This window comes from Natator depressus, chromosome 2 (assembly GCF_965152275.1).
Source record: "Natator depressus isolate rNatDep1 chromosome 2, rNatDep2.hap1, whole genome shotgun sequence".
Classification (NCBI taxonomy): Eukaryota; Metazoa; Chordata; order Testudines; family Cheloniidae; genus Natator; species Natator depressus.
In genome coordinates, this window is record NC_134235.1 from 71293571 (window position 1) to 71321336 (window position 27766).

A 27766-nucleotide genomic window follows, 5' to 3' on the forward strand; every position below is an offset into this window, starting at 1 on the left:
GAGATGTTTCCAACTCAAAGCAAGAGTTACTGTCCATGAACTCTGCTCCTATTTGGTTTTTATTTCATAGGACAGGACATCTGTGTGTTCCAAAAAGTAGTTTTAATGCACAAAACATGAGTTAGGTTTACACACCCTTTTTTTTTTACTTTTGCAAACATTTTGGTGACTTAAAACATCTTTAAAAAATGAGTTTGATATGTTACATATTGCCTTGGTGTATTACAGCAAAAATCAAACATAACTCATTACACAGATTGCCAAAACCACAATACCTGAAAGACTTGTAGCCACAATGGCCTAAATCCTATTGATGAAGAGGAGATTGTAAAAATGTGCTAAGAAGTGTAATTTACTAATTTTAATCATAAAAAGAAACTGTGTTTCTGTTACACATGCAGTATGAGCAACAGATCACTGATGAATACTGCTCTCTGGCCCCTCAGCTGATGCAGCCCCGGTCTACCTACAGGGTAGCAGCCAACCTTGCAAAGAGAGGTGTCTCTTGTGCATGGGAGGAAAAAAGCAACAGAATCAGTGGGGCTTACAAAGGAGAAGAGAGCCCATACCACAATGGAAGGGTGGGGAGATCAAATATGGAGAATATGGGTAGAGAGGGCTCAGATGTGGAGAGATATGGATCAAATATGGGAAATGAGGGGTTAGGAATTGAAGGGGCTGAAACATCTGAGAAGGTGAGTTGGTTCAAATTGTGAAGAAATGGGGTTCAAATGTAGGGAATGACCTGAGCTAGAATTTGACAAAGGACTCTACTATTATGAAATGTCTCATGGGCTATTTATTGACCACCTGTAGCAGGGACATTGGTTTTATGTCTTGTTAAAAAGTCAGCATCTCCATTAGCAGAATGACCCTTCCACTATGCTGAAGCAGAGGAAACACTGCCACCTAACGAGTCACCAATATTAACTTGAGCAACACCTACCTGTTCCTGGAAGTTGTTTTAATCAAATATCTAGCCATCTTAGTTTGTGAGATCTAACAGGCTCATAGCATAAAGGGATTGCCTCAAGAGGTCAGAGTTTTCACAATATGTTAGGTGTTCTCCACAGTTATCTGATGTTATAAAATGATTCCAACTACCTCGTGGCTGCATAAAACACAATTTTTTCCTCCTTCCACTCCCCTTATTATTTACTGGGTGGCTTCCCTAAAGTTATAGATTTAATTTGGCTTTATGAGGAAAGGAGTTCAGGAGAAGCTACCTTATCACAAAGAGATGAAGGATGGTCGTGTGGTTAAAGCAGTAAACTGGAACTCAGTAAATCTGTGTTCAATATCCAACACTGACAAACTTCATGGCGACCTTGGGTAAGTCATTGAGGACAAGATTTTTTCAAAAGTGACCAGTAGGGGTAGATGCCTCAGTTTTTGCTTGCCCAGCTTGTGGCTTCTTAAAGGGAATTGATTTCAGAAAACAAGCACTCATCTTCTGAAAAGCAGGCCCCTTTAAGGTGTCTCAAGTTGGGCACGCAGATGACCCAGAATTTTGAAAATCATGGCCTTGCCCAGTATGTGTCTCAGTTCACCAACTGTGAAATTGAGTTTTTCCCCCTGCCTCGTAGTGCTATCAGGGGGATCAAATCATTAATGCTTCCGAGGTGCTCAGATACTATGGCATGAGGGCCAGGTAAGTACCTGGCTTCTTTATGTCATTCAGCCAGTTTTCACAAAACATGTCAAAAACCTAAATAAAATAATATAATTTACAACACTTTTGGTGCCATATAAAACGGATATTATGTCTTATTTAATCAGCTCTTGTCCTAACTGAACTAACGTACTCCCAGTTGTAAAAGTGAAATGTAACAAGAGTCCAATGAACTCTCTAATTTCCTTTTGTACTTTTTGAAGAGAGGTTTGCAAAGGCCATAAAATCACCCTGTTTTCTCCTTTCCTGGTCTCTCATACCTTGTTTGGAGCAGTCTTCCTAGTTGAGATGGTCTGAATGTAGCTCCCTCCAGGCTTCTTACTTCAACCAGAGGGATCATTACAGAGGAACTCAAGCTGCTCCCTTCCCAGCAGCTGACCTCAATTGAACTGATTCTCCTGTCACTCACACCGGCGTAAATCAGGAATTACTGTACTGCACTGTGTAAAAGATTCAGGCACACTGTTTCTACGTTGCTCTGAACCTGTCAGCATCATCGCAAGGAATTGAGCTTCAGCCTCAAACTTGTCTCAGCCTCTCTGGCCTCACACTGTACTAAGTGGTGGCTGTTATAAAACAAACATACAAGTAGTGATAATTTACCACACTATGGTATGTGACTGGTTCATGGTTATTGTGCTAGATATATAGTTATTGAACCAAAAATAGCATCGTAAATTAACCCACCATAGGAAATAAATGCTGATTTTTAAAAAATGTTATATTACTAGACTATTAAGATGGTTGCTTTGTAATTTAAAAAAATCTGAAATACCCATGGTATTTCACTTTAGAACAGCTTCTGATGACAATAATAATAATGCATTCTTAATATGCATGGAACACCTGTGCCTAACTGTATCTGGCTTCACAAGATACAAGATTTATGTCTTTTAAAAAAAATTTAAATAAATATACAACGTTTAGACCAGGTGAAAGGTTTTGATACAAACACAAGTGATGGGAAATTCATAAATTAACATTTTACAACTCAGGCTCAATTTTACAACTCAGGCTCAGGTGCCTCTTATGCAGAATTGTATGAGTCCCTGTGGGACAGGTCATCAATGCAATTGGACTATATGTATTTGTGTGTACACTATTGTCAGCTCATTGTTGCATTAGGAAAGCTAGAAAGCCAGTATGTAGATACCAAAAGAATAGACAGATCAAATGAAATTGTGATATTAACAATATTAAAGCCAGGGGCAATATAATATTGTATATGCTGACACAACTTTGTCCTCTCCCCACCCCCAGATTTTTCTGAAATGATGCCCCTTATTAAAGCCCTGATCTTGCTGTGAAGCCAGTGACAAAACTTACATTGATTTCAATGGAAGCCGGAGCAGGCCACTTGACTGAATGACTCAGCATATCCCTTCAGCAGTTAGGGAACCATAATCCTAAACTCAAGCTGACCTCTCCCTGTCAGAACACCAGTCATCAGGGCACCTGCCTTCTCATGGAGTGTAGGGGTTTAGGCTGGCACCTCACCCTGCACCAGCTTCAGTGATTGTCAGTGATTGCCACTATAAATGTATCTGAAGACATGATGTGGAAAAAAAAACTTTCCGTATGTGAGGCAGCATATGGACTGGAAAGAAAGAAAGGCTGATTGGAGGTATTGGGTGAAGGTATTTCAGACAATACTTGCCACCAGTAAGGAACAAGAAATGTCTCCTTTATATCCCCTTAATGAATCCTGGTACAACATGGAAAAAAGGAAAGACTTGTGGGATCCTGAAATCCTGGCTCTTCCTTTATGGCGTTGGCCATTTCATTAGGCATAGATTTTCAAAAGAATGGCCTCCCTTCACAAAAAAAATTGTTGACATGATGAAACATCACTTGCAATTCAACTCTGGGCACAAATCTGAATATTTGTAACTCTGCCTATTATATACTTGCAATCAAATAGAGGTATTTGCATCTGCAATTTATTGGGAGGGGACAAAATCGTGGGAGCAAATTGTGACAGCAAAAAGGGGTCTGGGGCTTAACCCAACTGAAAATATATCCTTTTATTGCTCAGTGCCTCAGTTTACTCATCTGACAAATGGGGATTATAACACTTTTTTTACTTCACCCAGGCTATGTCTTCACTGCAGACTTAGCTCAAGTTATCTACACTCGAGTTAACTCCTCTTGAGTTAACCTAGCTTGAGTGAGAGCTGCCACACTGCAAAATAAGACTTGAGCTAAACAGCCTATTGTATTAGCAGCACTGAGTGGTCATTATAACAGCTGACAAGCTGTACTAACTGGAGTTATAGTCAGTAACCCGTGGTGGGTCAGCCAACTTGAGTTAAAAAGCATCACCACGCTTGAGTTAAGATTTTTGTGTGTGAATGGGATATGAGTTAGAGACAACAGTGCATTTATAACTCAAGTTAACTCTGCAGTGAAGACAAGCCCTCAGACGTATCCCTCTGTACTATCAGCACAGAGCTTTGTCTTCGCTGTTAAAACAGCTGTTTTCTGCTGCATAGTAATAAATGTGTATGAGCTTTCCCAATGTAAAAACATAGTGAAGACAAGGCACATGAGCTAAACTCACTGAGGTCAATCCCACATGGGGGTATATGGCTGAAATCAATGAGTTTACCTCATAATAAAACTAAAGTGCCTATTCTTCACTGTCCTTTTACCTCAGGATAGCTCACTCACATTAGTTACCCTTAAATAAGACAAGCAGATTTATTAGCAATAAAGACAAGCCCACAGAAGGTACTACTTTTGTGCTCTCCATTGCCTGGGATGTGCTGAATCAGTAGACTATCTCATCTCCAACACATCTGTGAAGGGCCAGACATAATTTGAACCTAAAGCAGTTAAAGTAAAATCTTGGTCTCATTGAAAGTTGCCACTGATTTCAAATAGGTCAGGATTTTACCATTAATCTCTGTAAAATGCATCAAAATCTTTTCTTGAAACATGCTATTTAAGTGCAAACTGTTAATAATAACATGCATGATATCATGTGGGCAGCATGTTACCCTGAAATAGTGTAGTTACAGGCTAGAGTTTTACTGCTAAAATGAAACTATAATTGAATGGTTTCTATTATCTCTGTAATGTACTTATATGGTTCCCTATTAGCACCCTCAAACCCTTTAATATGTTTAGCCTCAGAACACTCATGTGAGGTAGGGAAGTTCTGTCATCCCCATTTTACAGATCGGGAACTGAGGCACAGGGAAGCTAAGTGCTTGCCTAATATCACGTAGAAAGTCTGTGGAGGAAGCAAAGACTTGATCCTTGGTCTCTCAAGTTGTAGACAAGTGCCCTAGCTACTAGACCAGCCTCCTCTCTATTTGTACTGAACTTACTGAAATAATACACCAGCCTTGGTTCATTCCCTTAATCTTGTAATTAGTGATGGCTCTAGAACATTTCAGTTTCCTATGGCCAGAACTGGCTCTGTTTTATTATTATTAATCTTAATATCTCTTACTGTGATGGTGCCAGAAGTCTCAGTCAGGATCTGGGCCTCATGGTGCTATGCACTGTTGAGTTCTTGTTGAATATTTGTTCCTTTTCTCTAGCTTGTCAGCATAGCCTCTGCATGAACCTAACCTTGCCTTAATTTTGCTGTTTTCTCCCTCAATTACTCCTCGGGTAAACCGTTATACTGGTGAAATGTCAAGTGCTGTTTTTCTTGGCAAACACAAACCCTTTGAAAAGGAAAAAAATGTTCCTGCCACCCTCTTAAACACTGATGGGAGATAATTGGAAGGTTGAATGAGACAATAAAAAAGGTATTGTTTCCATTTGCCTATTTGTTCTCAACATGCAGGGATTTAAATTCAGCAGAAATCAGGATCCTCAGCCCCACTGACGTTCCAAAAACATCTGTCTTAGTTGGATCCATTTTTAAAAAAGGCAGCTCAGGCTGCTGTGGCTTTTAGTTGCTTTGTCCAATGATTATGGAACAGGCAAAAATGTATTAATCCTCTTTTAGAAACTGATTTTCGAGACTAGGTTGCTCACAGTATACCATAGTTTCCCTGTAGCATGGGGAAGGATGGTCTTATGGTTAAGGTACAGGAGAGGGGGCCTTTAGGAGATCTGTGTTCAGTTCCTGCTTCTGACTTGACCTGGGGAAAGTCACTTCATCTCTCTGTGCTTCAGTTCTCCATCTGAAAAGTGGGTAAAATCAGACTCCCTTTGTCTAGTGAGGCCCCAATCCTACAAATGCTTCACTTTACATATTAGAGAGACAAGGTGGATGAGGTAATATATTTTAGGGGACCAATTGCTGTTGGTCAAAGAGACAAGCTTTGGAGCTTACACAGAGCTCTGTGTTGGAGGCTTTCCCCGCTGTCTCTTCTCACCAGAGCCTGTCACCTCTGCGTGTAGTTACATACCATAACACGCGTTTCAGTGCAGCGTGTAGCTACACATACCCTATATGCTGCTGCCAGCGTCGACAAGGCCAGCATTATTTAGGGTCTGAATTTAAGAGTCAAATGTATTTAGATTGTAAGATTCATACAAGTAATGGAGTTCAATATCATCTTTAAGGTCTATTATCTCTAGCAGGGTTCTCTGAGTGACAGTTCTACCTCATGGATCCAGGAAGATTAAGAGGTGCTGTACTGTGCATGACTGTGTTTTACTTTTTATTGTTTCCAAAGCCACTTTTCCTTATAGTATTTAATATAAATTGAAAAATATCAAAAAAAATCTATTCTATATTTAGATATTGAACAGAAAATGGGTTGAATGTTATTTAGATCTCATTTGTATAATTATCTTGTAATTTCAATAAGGCATGGCAGGATATGCATTAAGGTGTAATGATTTACACTTTGTGCATCCACTGCTGCTCAGTCCTTGGCTTGGTGCCTAACAACCCACTAAACTCAAATTACTGTATAATAGTTTGCCTGCTGTTATGTCCTGTTGCTTAATTTTATTATTTTAATATCACTAAACCACCATTGGACTGGTAAATCCTCCAAGCTGTTGTATTTCCATAACTTGGTTTGGAAAATATTTACTATTAAAACCCGATATTCTTACTCACATTACCTTACTCCTGCAAACTCAAGCTGAGGTCTGGGATGAAAGAATAAGGTGTTATTCAGTGTGAGCAGTGATTGGGAGTCCTTCATGTGTGCTTAAAAAGGTCTGCTAGGAGTTTTAGCAAAAGAAATCCCTGCAGGGTGGAGCTTGAGAGCTTCTGCTGGGAGAGAAGTCTACACTGTATAGCTTCCTGCAGTTTTCTAGAGAAGAGGAATTTTAGAGCACATTGACTGGACTGATGTACTTTTCCACGAATAACACTAATAATTTCAAATTACTAAAACATATCCAGACAGTATGGTCCCCGTAGAATATTAGTCTTGTCAGCCTACCAACACACACATTGCTTTTTGTTTGCATCGTGATTTTTAAGTCTCCTTCAAGGGTCTCACAGACAGCATTCCTTATTTTAAAGACATGCTGGGCCCAATTCTTTTCTCACTTACACTGGTGTATATCAGAAAGAATGACACTGGTAGTTAAAAAGACTGATTCACCACTTACTTAGTGGTGGTTGCATTTTACTCCCACTTCGCACTCCCTTTGCATCGATGTAAATGACTACACAAGAGGTGAGGCAGTGGACAGTCGGGCCTATGGGTTTACACCATTAGTAGGTAAAACTGGTGTAAGTGAGAGGCCTATGAGCCCCAGAGTCAATGAAAATCATGGTACCTCAGTCACAACACTATAGTTATTATAGTTACGTCTGAACATAAACTCCAGGGCTGAAACCCTGGCCCCTCCGACGTCAATGAGAATTTTGCAACTGACTTCAGTGAAGCCAAGATTTCACTTCATATACACAGTCCTCTTAATTTGACTCCCAGTTAGGATCCAGATCTGAAGTTCTCAGCCATGAACATCTCCCACGGTTCTTCAGAGTATTCCTCAAGGTGAGCTTCCTGACATAAGGACCCTACATTAGACAACACCAGCATAGATCATATACTGAGTCTGGTCTATAGACTCGGTAGCAATGTAAATAATCAAGAATGCCCAATCAAGAATTGCTGAAACTAGTCCCTAAGCAGCTAAATGTTTAGAAATTATGATATCAAAAAGTCTTCATGTCCTTGCAGATTTAAGCTAAATCCTCAGTGTGGCTCAGCAAAGGAGGGTCAGCAATGGGCACTAGCCATCTGGTAAGTCCACAAGCCATGCTGCTGGGGCAGATCAGGATGACTCAGGAGAATGCAATGGAACATGCTTGATAGCAACACTCTAGTGCATGCTGCTGACAAACAGGAGACAAGAGGCTTTACTATGTTTTCAAGATGTCAGATCATGTTTCCTTGGGGTCATGATGTCCTGGAGAAGAGGCACATTAGATGGAACCCCCTACTACAACTTTCAAGAGCGCAGTAAGAGAGAATCTTGACTTCTTGGTGCACACGTTTCTCCTGCTAGTTCCCCTGCTTCTCTCCCGCCCAGCAACAGTCTGATCTAATACATGTGGTTTAGCTCTAAGGTTTCAGTAACACAGATATATGCTCATCAGATCTTTCATGATATGTCTCATATCAGCAATGGTAGTCATGCACTATGCTGCGTAAGATTCAGTTAGAACAAATGTCCATTATTTCATTTTGTATCTCGTGGCTCACATCATTTGCAATTTTTGGCATACTTTACAGCTTGGCAAAAAACAGAATCAAGTTATTCTATTAAATTTGTCAATGCTAAACCAGTCCCATTCAACAGAGGAGCCTTACTTTTAGTTGGCCTATAGCAAACAGACCTTCTTACTAATAAGATTAGAAGTGGCTCAACAGCCAATCCCCAGCCAAGCAATTTTCCCAACCTCTCTTGGATTCTTTGTACCTCTGTCCTCATTAGTGTTCACACAATTCTTCTTGATTTACTATAATTTGCTAATTTAATTAATGTGCTTTTAATCCTCTTTTTTGCATCATTAATAAAGCCACAGACTAAAACCAGACTTAAAACTCATTGGTAACACCACTAGAAACCTTGCCATGACTCTATACGTTATCACTGAACAATGATCGTAGTTTCTGTCTTTCAACCAGTTTTCAGCCCATGTGATAGTTTTCTTATCCACGCTAATATGAATTAATTTTATGAGTAAGATCTCATGACACACTGTATCAAATGCTTTCATTTAAGTCCAGTCTATTTTGCCTACAATCCTTTTGTTTACTTAGGAACAGATCACCCCCTCCATGTGAGATGCTTAACAGAATCAGGCTACTAGATTTCTGCTACAGCGCCCTCGTCAGTTAGAGCTTTTTGCTTGGTGGCCCATGGAAGGGACAGAGGTCCTGGCCACCCAACCCTATGAATTTCCTGAGATCTGTAGAAAAATCTCTCAGAGCATCTGTAATGGGAGGGCTAGAATGCCCAAGATACTGGCTCCCTTATGGTAGCATGGGTTCCTGAACAATCCACAAAAATCTCTCATACATACACACATACATCCATTAATTTCAACGGGAACTGCTGTTCTGAGGAGAAGCAATGAATTCATCACTTGGGGTAGGAAGGTGTGTGGGGGTAAAGGGGTGGTAAATTAGCCACTACACACTAATTTTTAACTTGATCACAACTATATTGTTCGAGATAGTCCTGGTAACTTCTGCCTCCCCTAGGAAATACAATCACTTGAAATCTAGTATTACTGCTCATTGCGGGGCATGGATCAGTGTTCACATCGCACTCCCTGTCAGTACCCAGCCCAAGCTGGGGAAGCTAATGATCCAACCAGTGGATCAAATTCGGTGATGAATCCTGGTCACGTGCCACTTGAGGCACATTGCGCATGCCCCATATGCTAAGAAGACTGCTCATTGATAATGTAAGTATTGTCCTGTAAAGCATTTAAAGTGTCAAGAGAAAAATATTTCTAATTCTACATTGTGTTTCTGTCTGCTACTAATATTGCGGACAGCAACACAATGTAGTAATATTACTAATATTACTAATAAATCCCTGTTATTGTAATGCAGGCATTCAGTTTGCAAATATTTTTTTCCTAATCTTTGGTCTGGCCTCCCTCAGCATAGAAATTCATGGTTCATGCTTCTAACGCTGCTGGGGGAGATGTAGAAAATCAATTTTGTTTTATGTTTTAGAAACTAGAGCATTCAGAAGGCCATGTGGCCATGAGTAATTAAAGAGATTAAAAAATCTACATAAATATTAAAAGTTTCTACAGACCTAAAATACACAGAAAAAAATGTGTAGACCTTCCCAGGCAAGTAATGCATTAATGTTGTTATTTATATAAACTTGTTACACATGAGTTCATTAATATTTTTTGTTAAGTAAATTAACTGAATTCTCTAACATGTATCTAGCACATATTCTTGTTGGATTTTAAAAAAGGAGAGATTGATAATTTTATAACCAATAATAAGGTTTGTGCTGTAATTATGAATACTAGAAAAAGAAATACTACCCTATGTTCAGCATTGCCCAATTGCAGTGTGGGGTATTTTCACCTTCTGAAGTATCAGCCATGGCAAACGTCTTTCAACAACATATGAGGAAACTTTTCCTGTGATGTTTGAGCAGGTTTCTTGGTCTTCATTGCGCCTTTTATTAACACACAGTGTAAAGGATTATACTGTGCAGTGACTGCCTTGGGCAATGAGATTGTCTGTGTATATTCAAATTTCCAGTTGCTTGCTGCACTCCTGGTAATGATCAGCATATCAGGAAGGCTTCATGAAAAAGTCGGTTCAGAATTGTTGAAGGAAGGAAGGGAGGGAAGATGCTTGACACACAGGAAGTGGAAACTGATCCAAACATATGGCCAAATTGTGATCACATTATTCAAGCCACTGGAACCCATGGAACCCAAAGCAACCATAATTTGGCATTTAAGGGGCAGCATGAGAGAAGAGCAAGACTAAACACTAGAAGTGCTACATCAACGCAGCTGCACTGATGCAACTGCGCCATTGTAGAGCATCTGGTGAAGATGCTCTATGCCAACGGGAAAGCGCTCTCCCATCAGCATAATTACTCCACCTCTGCAAGAGGCAGAAATATCTCCCACCAACATCGCGCTGGTGTGGACAGCGGTTAGGTCTTTTTCACACCCCTGAGTGATATAAGTTAGATTGACTTAAGCGGTAGTGTAGACCTGCCCCAGAGGGTATGTCTCCACTACGGAATTAGGTCGAATTTACAGAAGTCGGTTTTTTAGAAATCGGTTTTATATATTTGAGTGTGTGTGTCCCCACAGAAAATGCTTTAAGTGCATTAAGTGCATTAACTCGGTGGAGTGCTTCCACAGTACCGAGGCAAGCGTCGACTTCCGGAGCGTTGCACTGTGGGTAGCTATCCCACAGTTCCCACAGTCTCCGCTGCCCATTGGAATTCTGGGTTGAGATCCCAATGCCTGATGGGGCTAAAACATTGTCGCGGGTGGTTCTGGGTACATATCGTCCGGCCCCCGTTCCCTCCCTCCCTCCGTGAAAGCAAGGGCAGACAATTGTTTCGCGCCTTTTTTCCTGAGTTACCTGTGCAGACGCCATACCACGGCAAGCATGGAGCCCGCTCAGGTAACCGTCACCATATGTCTCCTGGGTGCTGGCAGACACGGTACTGCATTGCTACACAGTAGCAGCAACCCATTGCCTTCTGGCAGCAGACAGTGCAATACGACTGGTAGCCGTCATCGTCATGTCCGAGGTGCTCCTGGCCGCGTCGGCCAGGAGCTCCTGGGCAGACATGGGCGCAGGGACTAAATTTGGAGTGACTTTACCAGGTCATTCTCTTTAGTCCTGCAGTCAGTTCTATTGAACCGTCTTATGGTGAGCAGGCAGGCGATACGGATTGCTAGCAGTCGTCCTGTACCATCTTCTGTCGGGCAGGCAAGAGATGAGGATGGATAGCAGTCATATTGCACCATCTTCTGCCGGGAGTCAAGAGATGAGGATGGCTAGCAGTCGTATTACACCATCTTCTGCCGAGCAGCCATGAGATGTGGATGGCATGCAGTCCTTCTGCACCGTTTGCTGCCAGCCAAAGATGTAAAAGATAGATGGAGTGGATCAAAACAAGAAATAGACCAGATTTGTTTTGTACTCATTTGCTTCTCCCCCTCCTCCATCTAGGGGACTCATTCCTCTAGGTCACACTGCAGTCACTCACAGAGAAGGTGCAGCGAGGTAAATCTAGCCATGTATCAATCAGAGGCCAGGCTAACCTCCTTGTTCCAATAAGAACAATAACTTAGGTGCACCATTTCTTATTGGAACCCTCCGTGAAGTCCTGCCTGAAATACTCCTTGATGTAAAGCCACCCCCTTTGTTGATTTTAGCTCCCTGAAGCCAACCCTGTAAGCCGTGTCATCAGTCGCCCCTCCCTCCGTCAGAGCAATGGCAGACAATCGTTCCATGCCTTTTTTCTGTGCGGACGCCATACCAAGGCAAGCATGGAGGCCGCTCAGCTCACTTTGGCAATTTGGCAATTAGGAGCACATTAAACACCACACGCATTATCCAGCAGTATATGCAGCACCGGAACCTGGCAGAGCGATACCGGGCGAGGAGGATACCGGGCGAGGATACCAGACAGCTACCGGTCAGTTGGGAATCAATTTGGAGTGGGCAAATCTACTGTGGGGGCTGCTGTGATGCAAGTAGCCCACGCAATCAAAGATCTGCTGATATCGAGGGTAGTGACCTTGGGAAATGTGCAGGTCATAGTGGATGGCTTTGCTGCAATGGGATTCCCTAACTGTGGTGGGGCCATAGACGGAACCCATATCCCTATCTTGGCACCGGAGCACCAAGCCGGCGAGTACATAAACCGCAAGGGGTACTTTTCAATAGTGCTGCAAGCTCTGGTGGATCACAAGGGACGTTTCACCAACATCAACGTGGGATGGCCGGGAAAGGTACATGACGTTCGCATCTTCAGGAACTCTGGTCTGTTTCAAAAGCTGCAGGAAGGGACTTTATTCCCAGACCAGAAAATAACTGTTGGGGACGTTGAAATACCTATATGTATCCTTGGGGACCCAGCCTACCCCTTAATGCCATGGCTCATGAAGCCGTACACAAGCAGCCTGGACAGTAGTCAGGAGCTGTTCAACCACAGGCTGAGCAAGTGCAGAATAGTGGTAGAATGTGCATTTGGATGTTTAAAGGCGCACTGGCGCAGTTTACTGACTCGCTTAGACCTCAGTGAAACCAATATTCCCACTGTTATTACTGCTTGCTGTGTGCTCCACAATATCTGTGAGAGTAAGGGGGAGACGTTTATGGCGGGGTGGGAGGTTGAAGCAAATCGCCTGGCTGCTGGTTACGCGCAGCCAGACACCAGGGCGGTTAGAAGAGCACAGGAGGGCGCGGTACGCATCAGAGAAGCTTTGAAAACCAGTTTCATGACTGTCCAGGCTACGGTGTGAAAGTTCTCTTTGTTTCTCCTTGATGAAACCCCCCGCCCCTTGGTTCACTCTACTTCCCTGCAAGCTAACCACCCTCCCCTCCTCCCTTTAATCATTGCTTGCAGAGGCAATAAAGTCATTGTTGCTTCACATTCATGCATTCTTTATTCATTCATCACACAAATAGGGGGACGACTACCAAGGTAGCCCAGGAGGGGTGGTGGAGGAGGGAAGGAAAATGCCACACAGCACTTTAAAAGTTTACAACTTTAAAATTTATTGAATGCCAGCCTTCTTTTTTTTGGGGGCAATCCTCTGTGGAGGAGTTGCTGGTTGGCCGGTGGCCCCCGCACCGCGTTCTTGGGCGTCTGGGTGTGGAGGCTATGGAACTTGGGGAGGAGGGCGGTTGGTTACACAGGGCCTGTAGTGGCAGTCTGTGCTCCAGCTGCCTTTGCTGCAGCTCAACCATACACTGGAGCATACTGGTTTGGTCCTCCAGCAGCCTCAGCATTGAATCCTGCCTCCTCTCATCATGCTGCCGCCACATTTGAGCTTCAGCCCTGTCTTCAGCCCGCCACTTACTCTCTTCAGCCCGCCACTTACTCTCTTCAGCCCGCCACCTCTCCTCCCGGTCATTTTGTGCTTTCCTGCACTCTGACATTATTTGCCTCCACACATTCGTCTGTGCTCTATCAGTGTGGGAGGACAGCATGAGCTCAGAGAACATTTCATCATGAGTGCGTTTTTTTTTCTTTCTAATCTTCACTAGCCTCTGGGAAGGAGAAGATCCTGTGATCATTGAAACACATGCAGCTGGTGGAGAAAAAAAAAGGGACAGCGGTATTTAAAAAGACACATTTTATAAAACAGTGGCTACAGTCTTTCAGGGTAAACCTTGCTGTTAACATTACATACATAGCACATGTGCTTTCATTACAAGGTCGCATTTTGCCTCCCCCCACCGCGTGGCTACCCCCTCAACCCTCCCCCCTCCCTGTGGCTAACAGCGGGGAACATTTCTGTTCAGCCGCAGGCAAACAGCTCAGCAGGAACGGGCTCCTCTGAATGTCCCCTGAAGAAAAGCACCCTATTTCAACCAGGAGACCATGAATGATATCTCACTCTCCTGAGGATAACACAGAGAGATAAAGAACGGATGTTGTTTGAACGTCAGCAAACATACACTGCAATGCTTTGTTGTACAATGATTCCCGAGTACGTGTTACTGGCCTGGAGTGGTAAAGTGTCCTACCATGAAGGACGCAATAAGGCTGCCCTCTGCAGAAATCTTTTGCAAAGGCTTTGGGAGTATATCCAGGAGAGCCGCGAATGCCAGGGCAAAGTAATCCTTTCACATGCTTGCTTTTAAACCATGTATAGTACTTTAAAAGGTACACTCACCGGAGGTCCCTTCTCTGCCTGCCGGGTCCAGGAGGCAGCCTTGGGTGGGTTCGGGGGGTACTGGCTCCAGGTCCAGGGTGAGAAACAGTTCCTGGCTGTCGGGAAAACCAGTTTCTCCGCTTGCTTGCTGTGAGCTATCTACAACCTCATCATCATCATCATCATCTTCTTCGTCCCCCAAACCTGCTTCCGTGTTGCCTCCATCTCCATTGAAGGAGTCAAACAACACAGCTGGGGTAGTGGTGGCTGAACCCCCTAAAATGGCATGCAGCTCATCATAGAAGCGGCATGTCTGGGGCTTTGACCTGGAGCGGCCGTTCGCCCCTCTGGTTTTCTGGTAGGCTTGCCTCAGCTCCTTAAGTTTCACGCAGCACTGCTTCGGATCCCTGTTATGGCCCCTGTCCTTCATGCCCTGGGAGATTTTGACAAAGGTTTTGGCATTTCGAAAACTGGAACGGAGTTCTGATAGCACGGATTCCTCTCCCCATACAGCGATCAGATCCCGTACCTCCCATTCAGTCCATGCTGGAGCTCTTTTGCGATTCTGGGACTCCATCATGGTCACCTCTGCTGATGAGCTCTGCATGGTCACCTGCAGCTTGCCACGCTGGCCAAAGAGGAAATGAGATTCAAAAGTTCGCGGTTCTTTTCCTGTCTACCTGGCCAGTGCATCTGAGTTGAGAGTGCTGTCCAGAGCGGTCACAATGGAGCACTCTGGGATAGCTCCCGGAGGCCAATACCGTCGAATTGTGTCCACAGTACCCCAAATTCGACCCAGCAAGGCCGATTTAAGCGCTAATCCACTTGTCAGGGGTGGAGTATGGAAATTGATTTTAAGAGCCCTTTAAGTCGAAATAAAGGGCTTCATCGTGTGGACGGGTGCAGGTTTACATCGATTTAACGCTGCTAAATTCGAGTTAAAATCCTAGTGTAGACCAGGGCAGAGTGAGAGAAGGAGCCTAAGGAGCGGCATAAGTTACAAGACTGTAAGTAGTGAATTATGATATCATGTGAAATCAATACAGAAGTATAACTGAGGTAAGTTGGGATGAAGCATAAAGATGAGTATAAGGGCCCTGAACTTGTAGAGGAAGAGAGGGAGCCAGTGACGAGGTTCAAGAAGGGCAACATGGTTGGAATGATGTGAGAGGAAGCTGACCTTAGCCGAATTTTATTAGATTGTTGGTGAGATAAGGGAAAATGCAAAAGAGGTTCTGGTGCAAAGATGAGAGATAAACCAAGACATAGACAAGTTTTAGTAACAGGGATGGAGAGGAAAAGGTGTATTTTTGACACGCTATACAGGAAAAAATCACATGACTTGCAAAAGGCTGGCGAGGAGCGAGAAGGGAGGAAGAAGAGAATCGAGATAAATATAACTCCCAAGTTGTCAGGCTGAGTGACAGGGAGGATTGATGAAGTTATACAACAGTGATGAAGAAAGGGATGGGAGAGGAGGAAGATAACCTCAGTTACAGACATATTGAGGCTGAGATGGTGATGAGGTACCTAAGAGAATATGTTGGCGAACAAGATAGAGATGAGTGATGATTTGGGAATCAGCAGAAATAGCTCAATTCATTGGATCCACTGAGCTTCCTCCATTCTCTCATCTGGAGGATAAGTGCTATATAAACCTTTGCAATATAAGTGCAAAATGTAACTACATTTTATGTGCATTTAAAGGGGTTCAAAAGACTGAGAAATTTCCTGATCCTTGGTCTTCATTGTTATACTTCAGAGTAATGGTGATGTAATGTCAGCCCAGTCTCTGAGACTCCTATTTCCTGGCACATGGGCCCAGCATAGAGGGTCTGTCTGTAAAGGAGACAATGAGATACAGGGCAGAAAATCTCCTGTGATTACACAGGCATGCTTTCCTAATGATTCGGTATCAAACTAAAGGAAACTTGCAGGTTGTGTGGGAGCTGTGCCTTCTCCGTCTGCAAAACTAGCATCCCCTGAACTTTAATCCTCACATTGTGGAATACTGCACAATTAGACTCATTATAGGGGGCTTACACATTCCTCAGGGGCATCCAGCATTGACCATTTTTGGAAACTGTAGATAGACTATTGGTGTGTTCTGGCATGGCTGTCCCAATCATTTTGATACAGTCCAAATAACACCAGAAAGAGCTAAACCAACTATTACAACGGAAACAACTCTTTGTCCTTCGAAAAGGGGATTGATAAATTGTAGGTCCCCTTTTCACAAGGAAGCTGATCACTGCAGGTATTGCAGCAAGGTGCATGATAATAAGTGATTTACAGTCAGCAGGGAGCACCTTATGTCAGTACTGCCTTATTCAGAAAAGCCATATAACTTTATAACAAGTTACCTTAAATCTTGTATGCGGATAGCCATTGGCTTTTTTTACCCGTAAAAGAAAAATATTGATTCACCAGGTGGCAGTATGATCAGTGGTGTGCAATGTAAGCCACTCAAGGATTGGCAGGAAATGGATTAAACCCCTTCTCCAACAGGGAAAATCTTCTCCACCCTGTATATGTTGCCTGAGTTGTCTGTTGTTAAGGAAGGGCCTACAAGTGAGACTAATTAGAGTATCCTGTCAGTGCTGGGAGGGCTGACCAGTAATCAATGGAGAAGTTTGATTTCATCTGAAGAAAGGGAAGTGTCTAGTTAATCCCTTTTCTATAGGGTCTAACAATCACCTGCCCTCAGTAATATTAGATTGTTGTGACACACTTTCACTTTTCGTGGATAGAGAGCCAGCCAAATAGCTCATACAGTCCTACCCACCCTACTATTTAAGATTTCCTCATCCACGGAATTCCTTTGGCCTGCTCATTAGATACCCACTTAAAACATATTCAGAGGACACCACTATATTCTTTATTACTTATTTCTATTCCTCCTCCATTGCCAAAGACAGCATTATGCTGGCATTACTCTGCATTAGTATGTAGCTTTAGTTCTACTTGTAAAAGCAGCAGGTAAAGGAGATAATGTATTATGTTATAGGATAATAAAGAATAACTATAAATCATTGAGGAAGTTGAAACTCACATTTGATTTTGCAATTCAGCACAGTATTTGTACTTCTTTCGACGGTTTATTCATTTAAATGTTAGTCATTCATGCCACTGTGTTTAAATTATATGAATTAAAACTTATTTGGCATGTTTCCATTTTGTGAAACCCTGTGGCAGGGCACCATTTAAAACCCTTCATTCGAACCAATGCCACGATATGCAGACATTCCTGACAGTTAAATTCAGGCTTTTTCATGTTGTGGCTTATAGTTTAATTACTTTTAAGAATACTATACAAGAAAGGAAATGCCAAATAGACTGTATCATGGAAGCCAGGGGAATATTCCAAATCATCAGAACCTCCAGAGTTGAAACAGTAATTAACGTGGAGGATGTTGGGTGGAGGAAAGATTGGGGGATTATAACAAATTCAGTAATAAAAAGATTTGTAAACAGCATCTACTGCATGAACACTGCCTTTGGCACTATTCTTCTAGGTTTATTTTCTATACAGATGGTTATCAAACTGGTAGATATTCCTGCTAAGTCCAAAACTTGAAAAATCTATCACTGGAGATGCAAAATTCTACAATGATCCTAGATTTCCTGAAACTTTAATATATCAGAATGCCACACAAAGGGATTGTCAGTCACTTGTATTTTTAGATTACTCAACCTTTGGACATACCCATCCAATCTGTAGACAATCCTCAGACTTTCATTTTTTACCCACAAAAGCTTATGCCCAAATAAATCTGTTAGTCTTTAAGGTGCCACTGGACTCCTTGGTGTTTTTGTGGATACAGACTAACACGGCTATCCCCTGATACTCAGACTTTCTCTACACTCTGCTGATTGTCTGTTTGCTCCAACACTCCTCATGGAATTAACATTGCATTTGCTGCCATTACGTTGTTCACTTTGCTTATGTGTTGTTGTCTAATGAAACAATATTGTCTAAATGTTTCCCTGTACTCTCCCATCTATCTGCATCCATCTGTTTTTTTTCTTGTTTTATACTTAGATTGTAAACTGTTTGGGGCAGAGAATGTCTTTTTGTTCTGTGTTTTTACAGCGCGTCGCACTGGTCCTGGTCCTGGCTCTCCTATGTCCTATGGTAATACAAGTAATAAATAAATGATAATAAATCACCTCAGTAGAGCTGGTTAAAACATGGGGGGAAATCACTTCAAAAATTAATCTGGTGTATTTCATCAAACAAATGAAACTTTGGAAAATATTGATCAGGTCTAGTCAATAGGAAGGGTTTTCAATGCAAAAGTTGCGCAGAGAGTGGGAAAAAGCACATGAAACCATGGTGCTGTGAAGACAGATGATGCACACCCCTTGCATCTAGAAAGCTGAGGACGCAGAGCTAATTATATCCTTCCCATTGTATCTCGCCACCTAATGCTTGCACAAATAAATCATGCCTACCCTTCTAGCAGACACTTTACTCTCTGCTGTATGAGAAGAATGTTCTATTGTTTCCATCATTTATGCCGCATGACATCATACAAAATACAATTCAGTGTAATGTTGTTCAAGTTATGAGCCACATGGTGCCCTTGATCTGGATGAGGGACTCACATTGATCTTAGTGAGAAATGTGAGCACTGGAAAGCACTAGAAATTAAACTGCAGAACAATCCTGCAGTGTCAAGAAGTGGACTACATGACTGAATGGGCCTTTTCCATCTCTAATTTCTATGATTAAAGTATATGATCAAAGGAAGCATAAGGTTCTAGCATTGCCACATACAAAAAATGAACCATGTTCAAGGACCAATGCACTTTAGGAAGTGAGGCAAATGCCTTTAGAAATTCCCTGTCAATGGCTGCATTTATCTTAACTTTTTTCCACGTTATTGCTCATACCTTCAGTAAATCAAAAATTGCAGCTTATTATAAATCCTTTATAATACCAGGCAAAGAACTACATGAGAGGTTTTATGAAAAATACTATTTTTAGAGAAGGGGGATGCAGTTGGGTTTATCTATCGCTTTGAAAATTATTCCACCCAAGCTAAAACCAGACAGATGTACTTACTGAATTAATTATTACCTGCCAAAATTCCAGTACAATGAAAGATTCAGATTGAACTAAAAACTCTGTGGGAGGGAGGATGTACATTATTGATTTTTTTAAAAACCGAAATTTAGGTCCCAATCCTGTAATGAGAGCTGTATGGGTGATCCTACCCCCCCCACACACACACACACTTTCCTGCTACCCCCTCAGATATTCCCCATTGATTTGGAAGTAATATGCAGGATCAAGGCCTGAGTTTTTACAACATGGATTCAGTTTGTAAACGTATTGAGCAGAATTGTTAGAAACCTTGGATTTCTAATAGCTCATGTTTAATAGCCACATCACCTTATTGTAGACTACCCTTTAAGAAATGAGTTGCAGGAAGAAGGAAGGGCAGGGTAAAAGTCACAGTAAAGACAGGCTAGCGTGTTTCTGACATTGCCATTCTCTTTTCAGAGGCTATTGTAAAGTGTTTATCTCCCTAGGAGAACAACAAATACTTGCTATTTCTTGTCTGGTTAAGATGTGTATTCAGATTGAAGGATTTCTCTTAGTGTGCAGGGGAGTGTAGAATTACATACAGAAAAATCCCACACACATAGAGATGGGAATAAATTCCTGAAACGATGTACATTTTTTCCATGCCTACAATTTTTTGTCTGTGTTTGCATGTGTATGTTATTTCTTGTGCCTCCTCTCATTCCTCATACTTTGTGGCCTAGACTTACTAGTCTGTCTGCCATGGTGAGGGGAACCAAAGTAATGCATCACTCTTATTAACAAAAAAGGACAGTCACCTGTGTAAATTCCCCACAGATCTTGCTTCAAATACTCAAAAATCCACCTGTTCTATTGATTATTCCATCAATGATGTCAAATTGCTATGGTCTAGACATTACTATTCCTCTGTCTACTATATTGTTCTGTACAGCACCCAGCTGTGCCTTGAGGCCCCAATTCAGCAAAGCACTTAAGCAGGTGCATGAATTGATTCATGTACATCTTAAAGTTATACATGCATAAAGGCTTTGCTGAACTGGGGCCTGTAAGTGGCAATTCATTGGGGTGAGAGTACTGTTCTTTGACACACTTTACCAGTAACATTTGCTGTATGTATTTACAAAGTTATATCAATAATAATGAATAACAAAAATTGGTGGGAGAATGAATGATGATGGAATGAATTAAAAATCATTTGGCATGTTTCCATTTTGTGAAACCCTGTGGTAAGGCATCATTTAAAACTACCCTCAACCACCAGTAAAAGATATTATACCTCATCCACTTTGTCTCTCTAATACCTTGGGACCAACACAGCTACAAACAATCCTGAAAACATTGTATGAAATATTGTCTATTTAATTTGTTGTGAAAGGCCCAGAACTTGGGATGATCATGAAATAGGCTGACATAAACAAAATAAAATGTGCAAAAATCATGTTTAAACTGTCATTGAATATAAAGAAACTTTTTTAACATTACCATGAGACTGTCTCCATTGGTTTTCCTACTGGCATGGTTTTATTTTTCTTCCAACTATGTTAACTTCTGATGCCTGACTAGGCATCAAAACCCACATGAAAAACATTGATAACTAGCTTCTCCCTGAAGATGTAACTAGGCACAAAGCAAATTGTTTTTTCATGCACATTTTAATAGCTGTTTCATTTTATATGGCACATTCTTGGCTCCAGAACGACAGCAGAGAAGAACTCCTACACTGAGGAGAGAGCACATACTGTAGTATTATACAGCACACTTCAATGAGTGAACAAGTTCTAACAATAGTACTGCAGAATAAGAACTGTTAAAAACAGCTTCCAATTTTACCCGTCTGGAACAACACTGTTCAGATCTTTATTTTTATCCTTCTTTTCTCTGGGAACGAGGTGTTAACTCATGCAGAGGGAACAGTCTCCCAAGCCTGCACACCACAGAACAACCACAAGAAAATTGCCCTTTGTCTCTCCCTTTCTTTACCAGAGTTTCTCTAATCTTCAATTACCATACCATTACAGAGAAGTTGCAATCCTGTCATTGTGTGACACTGGAGACTTGTAGTCGGTGCTGTCTAGATGTAGCCTCACAGATTTGGCCTACAATATCCCAACTATACCAGGTATAAGGGCTCACGTATTGTTTTCCTATTAGATATTTTAGCTACACCAAGATACTGGACCCCTAACACACATAGGCTTTCACTTCACACTGGAGATTCTTTAAAGCTTCATAGTTCTGAACCCACCAATCCAAAATCCATATGTTCATTGGACTCAGTTTCTTTCCCAGAGTATAAATAAAATCTTGCCACAGTTTAAGAGATATTAATTGAACCTCCGGCTAAAAATATCTGAAACCAACCAGTTTATATATTGTACTGTATTTTATTTTTTTAAACCAAAAATACCAGCATATGATCAACATTCAAACTGAAATTGCGTAGGGCGCAAACTTGCAAACACTTACTACTACTGGCCATAATGCTTCCTGCTTTGAGTAGTCCTGTTAAAGTCTCATGTCAGTGAGCACCATGCTCAGTAAGTAAGGGCTATATTTTTGTTCTGTGTTTGCAAAGCACCTAGCACAAGGGGCTTTTAGGACTTCTAGGTGCCACTGTAATGCTAATTATAAATAACAAGAGGCTCTCTGTCACATGGGATTATACCAAAAAATGGCTGCCAAAATGAAAATGAAGCTAATACGGGACCCAGGGCTAAAGACAATGATGAACTTTGTTATGGAAACCCTTAAATGAAAGCCAGGATTGCTCTGTAAGTATTAAGGAGTCTGATGGCATCTTAAAGATCAACAGATTTATTTGACCATAAGTATTGTTTCATTATTGTGTCACTGGGGACAAAAACTAACATGCATGTCACAGAACTTAAAAGTCCACCGCTTGAGCTTTCAGGACTTTTTGGTTTTCATTCAACCAGTGTTAGCTAATTTTCTTCATTTCTGTTTAAATTTGGTGCTCATATAAGTTTTGGAATCTGAAGTCCTCCATCTATGGAAGATGTACGTCAAAGCCAGTTTCCTTATGGAAATTTCTAACAAGACTCCCCATGGCTGACAGCTGTATTGGTGTTGCCTATGGCAGTAACACCTGTCAGAAAAGCCTTAGGCTGAGACCACCAATTTATTGCAGTGGACAATTAAACCAGCTAGACAATAATGAATTGTGTAATCTTGAATCACTTGCTTACATATTTGTGCTGATGCTTAGAGGTGATAACTGACGCTGTTGAGACCACCTCTCCCCACCAGCTACAATTGGCCAGAGTGTTCCTGCTGTCTGCATCCAGACTTGAACTCTCAGTGGTGGGTGATGGAGCATTCTCAACAGAGAGACCACTGGAATTTATTTCCTCTCATGGTCAGCCAAAATCAGAGTTTAGTCATTTTTGAGACACTGCATAAGATGTTGCTGTTCAATCTGGCCTTTTAGGATCTGGCTATATTGAGGACATTTTCTTACCAGTTTTAAAACTAGTTAGACCCATAATGTGGATTTGTCATAAAAGCATCTGGACCCATTTTTAGTGAACTAGAGAAATTAAGCTCACTGAAAATTCTAGAAATTTTGGCCTAGAAATTCTGTAGAGCACTATGTTAGCCTACACCATTGAGGATTACCCTGTGAGGGGAGAATATTCACTGGTATGATCCACCAGTTGTAGGCCAGCTTTGTGAAAGGAAGCCAGCTGGAAAGGCAGGAGGACGTCTAAAAAATATTCCAGAGATGCTATAGATTAGACATGGAAATTGGTGCACTCAGTAGTATGAACATGAGGGATAGGTCAAGAAAGAAGCTAGTGAAAATTGTTTTCCACGTGGTTTTTATAAATTTCAAGTCACAGCATATGTTATTGGAATTTGTCTGTTTCTTTGTGTGTTTTTGTGTGTGTGTTATTGAACTGATCTTTGTCAAATTAGTTTTAAAAGATTAAATAATAGTAATTTAAAACAGCTCCTTTTCTCCATTGCCAGCCATTTATATAAGATCAGAGTGATCTGTGTCCTGTGCTCTCGGCTTTACCTACATCTACCTCTATAAAGGCTCTAGGCAAAGCAAGGATCTCATGCAGAACAAATATGTGCAAAGTTCTGCGTGCTTTTGTCCTACATGAAAGAGCATAAAACATTGGCTGAGGAACCAGTTCAGATAGTTTCCCTGTTCCTGAGGCAAGTGCCTTATGTTTTATGCTCCATCGCTTTAACTTTCTTGTGCTTGAACTGTTCGTCTAGCATCTCTCAGCTTTGCGCTTGCCTACAAACCATCGTGCCTATGGGTGATACTTTTATGTAACATATGGTATGTTTTCTGTTGTGATCTCTTCCAGGAGCTCACTATAATCTAGCCAAAAAGACCCAGTTCATGTGTTTCCTTTCTCCATGACTCAGACAGTCTACTTTGGCCTACCAGTGACAACAGAATTGAAAGGAAAGGAATTAGTGTGGTTCCACCACCACAGGAAACTTTAGTGTTTCTCGGTCAGGTACCTCTATTCCCTCTGCCATGTACATTGGCCAAACTGGACAGTCTCTACGTAAAAGAATAAATGGACACAAATCAGACGTCAAGAATTATAACATTCAAAAACCAGTCGGAGAACACTTCAATCTCTTTGGTCATTCGATTACAGACCTAAAAGTGGCAATTCTTCAACAAAAAATCTTCAAAAACAGACTCCAACGAGAGACTGCTGAATTGGAATTAATTTGCAAACTGGATACAATTAATTTAGGCTTGAATAAAGACTGGGAGTGGATGGGTCATTACACAAAGTAAAACTATTTCCCCATGTTTATTTCCCCCCCCCCACCACTGTTCCTCACGCGTTCTCGTCAACTGCTGGAAATGGCCTACCTTGATTATCACTACAAAAGTTTCCCCCCCCACCCTCACCCCTACCCATAGCTCACTTTACCTGATCACTCCTGTTACAGGGTGTATGCTAACACCCCATTGTTTCATGTTCTCTGTGTATATAAATCTCCCCACTGTAGTTTCCACTGCATGCATCTGATGAAGTGAGCTGTAGTTCACGAAAGCTTATGCTCAAATAAATATATTAGTCTCTAAGGTGACACAAGTCCTCCTTTTCTTTTTGCAGATACAGACTAACACAGCTGCTACTCTGAAACCTATGCCAGCTTTGTTTGCCACTGCCAGTTATTCTGAAGAGAAACTGGAAAACTAACCTGGAACCTAGCGGATCCTGTCTTAATAGCCCAGGACTCCCACCTGAAGTGAAATGAAACCAGGATTTAGACTTTCCTCCTACCAGGCTCTGCCAGCCTTCTGTAATCTCAAACCAGCTCCACATTATCGTGTCAGGCAATTCTTTGCCAGGCTCTCCTGTCCCTCACACACTTCTGAAACATATGGCTAGGATGGAGCTCTGAGCAGGGGCAGAGGTGACGCATGGGGAGGGCACACAGGGTCACATGCCCCCCCAATTTCTGCCAGGGTTCCCTGGCCCCACTCAGTCACATGGTGTGGCCAGGCGCTGCTCTGCACGGCATCTGGGAGAGACAGGAGCTCCCAGCTGGGGGCTGCAGGGAGGGGCCGGTGCCCTCTGGAAGGGGAGACTGAGGTCAAGGGGGCAGGCTGTTGTGTGTGGGAGGTGACTCGAGCTGTTCCAGGAGCGGCTGAACCTTTAAATTGTGCCCCCCCACACACCCACTATCAGCAGGTACAGGTAATCTCTGGCAGGGTGTGTTCCTTCCTCTCTTTTAACATTTGTTTAACTCCCCTGACTGATGTCCAGTTCCCTGCTCTGCCCATGTGATTCATGCAGAATTAAATCTATGGAGGCAGAAGAGTGAGCTAAAAATCTATAAGTGTTTGTTATTCATGCTCTGACAGTGGGATGAGAGATAAAAGTGAGGTCTGGGGGAAGACGGGAAGGTTTGGAATGTGGAGGGAAGAAAGCCACTGGGGGGTAGGTTTAGTGGAGGCAAGAAAGAAAAAGGGGAACAGCAAAGCCCAGGTCTTCTTACAGTCATCTCCAGACTTCTTCCCACCATGCAAAGCTCCCATAAGCTTATGGCTGGACGTTTGCGTAGGAACCAAAAGACAATGAGACAGATATTCCTCTCAGTTGCCACATTGCAATCCCATTTGACCCAGTGAATTTGCATTGCATCAAATATGCCACAGCCCCTTCTGAGCCTCTGCATCTTGTATACTCTCACACACCTTCAAGGGAACATGACAGTATAATACAAATTCAGAGAGGTCTTGAAAATTCCTAAAGTGTCCCCCTTCTTGGCAGTCCCCACAGAAAAGGTGAGAATTAAATGAGCATAAAGCTCAAACTCCCTCTTATCCCTAGAGGTGTGGTAGCAAGAGGCCAGGATTAAGGGAAGTTGTGCAGAAGCATGTACTGCTGCTACTCATGCTCCTTCTGTTCTGTGGTTGAAATTACTTGAATTTTGAGGTCTATCGATCCAATTCAGAAACAATAAATTATGTTTCAAAAAAAACTTACACTTTTCTTCTTTCATACATTTTCATTTTTACAAAGTGACAAGAAAATTTGAAAAAAAAATCTATTTTTTTCTTCAAGTCAGCATTTGCATTGCCCGGGAGAGGTGAAGAGAGGTTGTTCACTGAAGAACACCCCGCTTTTGATTTCTCTGTCTAGACAGAGCTTGGGAGGCTGACTAAAAATGGTTACACAGGCTAGCTGAAATTCTACTGAATGATAAAAAAAAGAGAGAGAGAGAGAGAGATAAAGCCTGTTATGCAGCAGAGGAGCCATGCAATATGTGCTCAACGGCATCTGCAGTTACTTGATATAGTGATTTTTCAACCATGACCAGTCAAAGTTCATAGGAGGAAAAACATTTATATCTAACGTCCAGAATGAAGGAAAATTCAGTCTTGTATACCTCTATTTTTCTGATCCAATATCTACCCAGGAGAGTGGGTTTGGGGGGAGGGGAGAAAACCTGGATTTGTGCTGGAAATGGCCCAACTTGATTATCATACACATTGTAAGGAGAGTGATCACTTTAGATAAGCTATTAGCAGCAGGAGAGTGGGGTGGGAGGAGGTATTTTTTCATGCTTTGTGTGTATATAAAAAGATCTTCTACATGTTCCACAGTATGCATCCGATGAAGTGAGCTGTAGCTCACGAAAGCTTATGCTCAAATAAATTGGTTAATCTCTAAGGTGCCACAAGTACTCCTTTTCTATCTACCCTCTGAATCTGCTTCCTCAATTAAAATTATTGTAAAGAGAGGGGTATGCTTTGTCTTTTGCTCAGTCTCAGCTGGTGTAAATCAGCTTAGGGTTCCAGTGAAGTCTATTATATCCAATGAGGAAAGGGAAAGTATTCTTGTTGTTTTGAGCGTCTTCTGAGACAAAAGGATGGTGATGATCAAGTTTACTTACAGAGTCAGCACAGTGTGATATGTGCTAGTGGGCTACTGAAATCAGTAGAATTGGCAGGTATACAGCTACACTAAAGATTTGTGCTCAGCGTTAGTGGGTGAAATCCTGGCCTCATTGTCTTCAATACTGCCAGGATTTTACCCAGTGTTCTTTAACTCACAAGTGGTTTAATGAGTGAAATGTGAGGACGTCCCTACTGCACATGGATCCAAATGAGCTCCGAGGGACTGATTTTCTTCCCAGCCACCATTTTCCCATTGCAATTGTTTTTCCTGCTCCACTAATCTTAAGAGTATCTTAACATTTTATTTTCAGATTGAGATTTCTTTATATGAAGAAGGTACCCCATGATCGATATTTTATCAACAAGATAATATCAAAGTCTGCAGTCCAGGACTTTGAAAGGAGAAACTCCACAGGCTGTTAGAAACCTTCCCTACGTATTTATAGATTTGGGGCCTTTCTGTAGACTTCCTCATTCCCCTTTTCTCCACTGATATAGTTTTCAATTTCCCCAGCCACCCAGATGACTTTCTATGGCCTTGCACCACATGAAAAATATTACTACTTCCAGAAAAGGGTACGCTTGGAAACGGATACATTACCATGTCAGGTATAACAAGAATGATGTTCCAGGGAGTAACTGCAACTTTGATCCAGGGCAAAATAGTCATTTCCTCTTGCAAAGACAGCAGAAATAGCAGCATTGTGAATTTGATCTCTGGTGAAAATTAATTTTTTTTAAAAACTACTCTTTCCAAGGCAGTAAAAATTATGCATAGCTCTTCCAGCTACTGTTTGTATAAACCTATCTGTCGATGGCATTAGAGGGCAATGTGGATATCCAGGACAGATAACC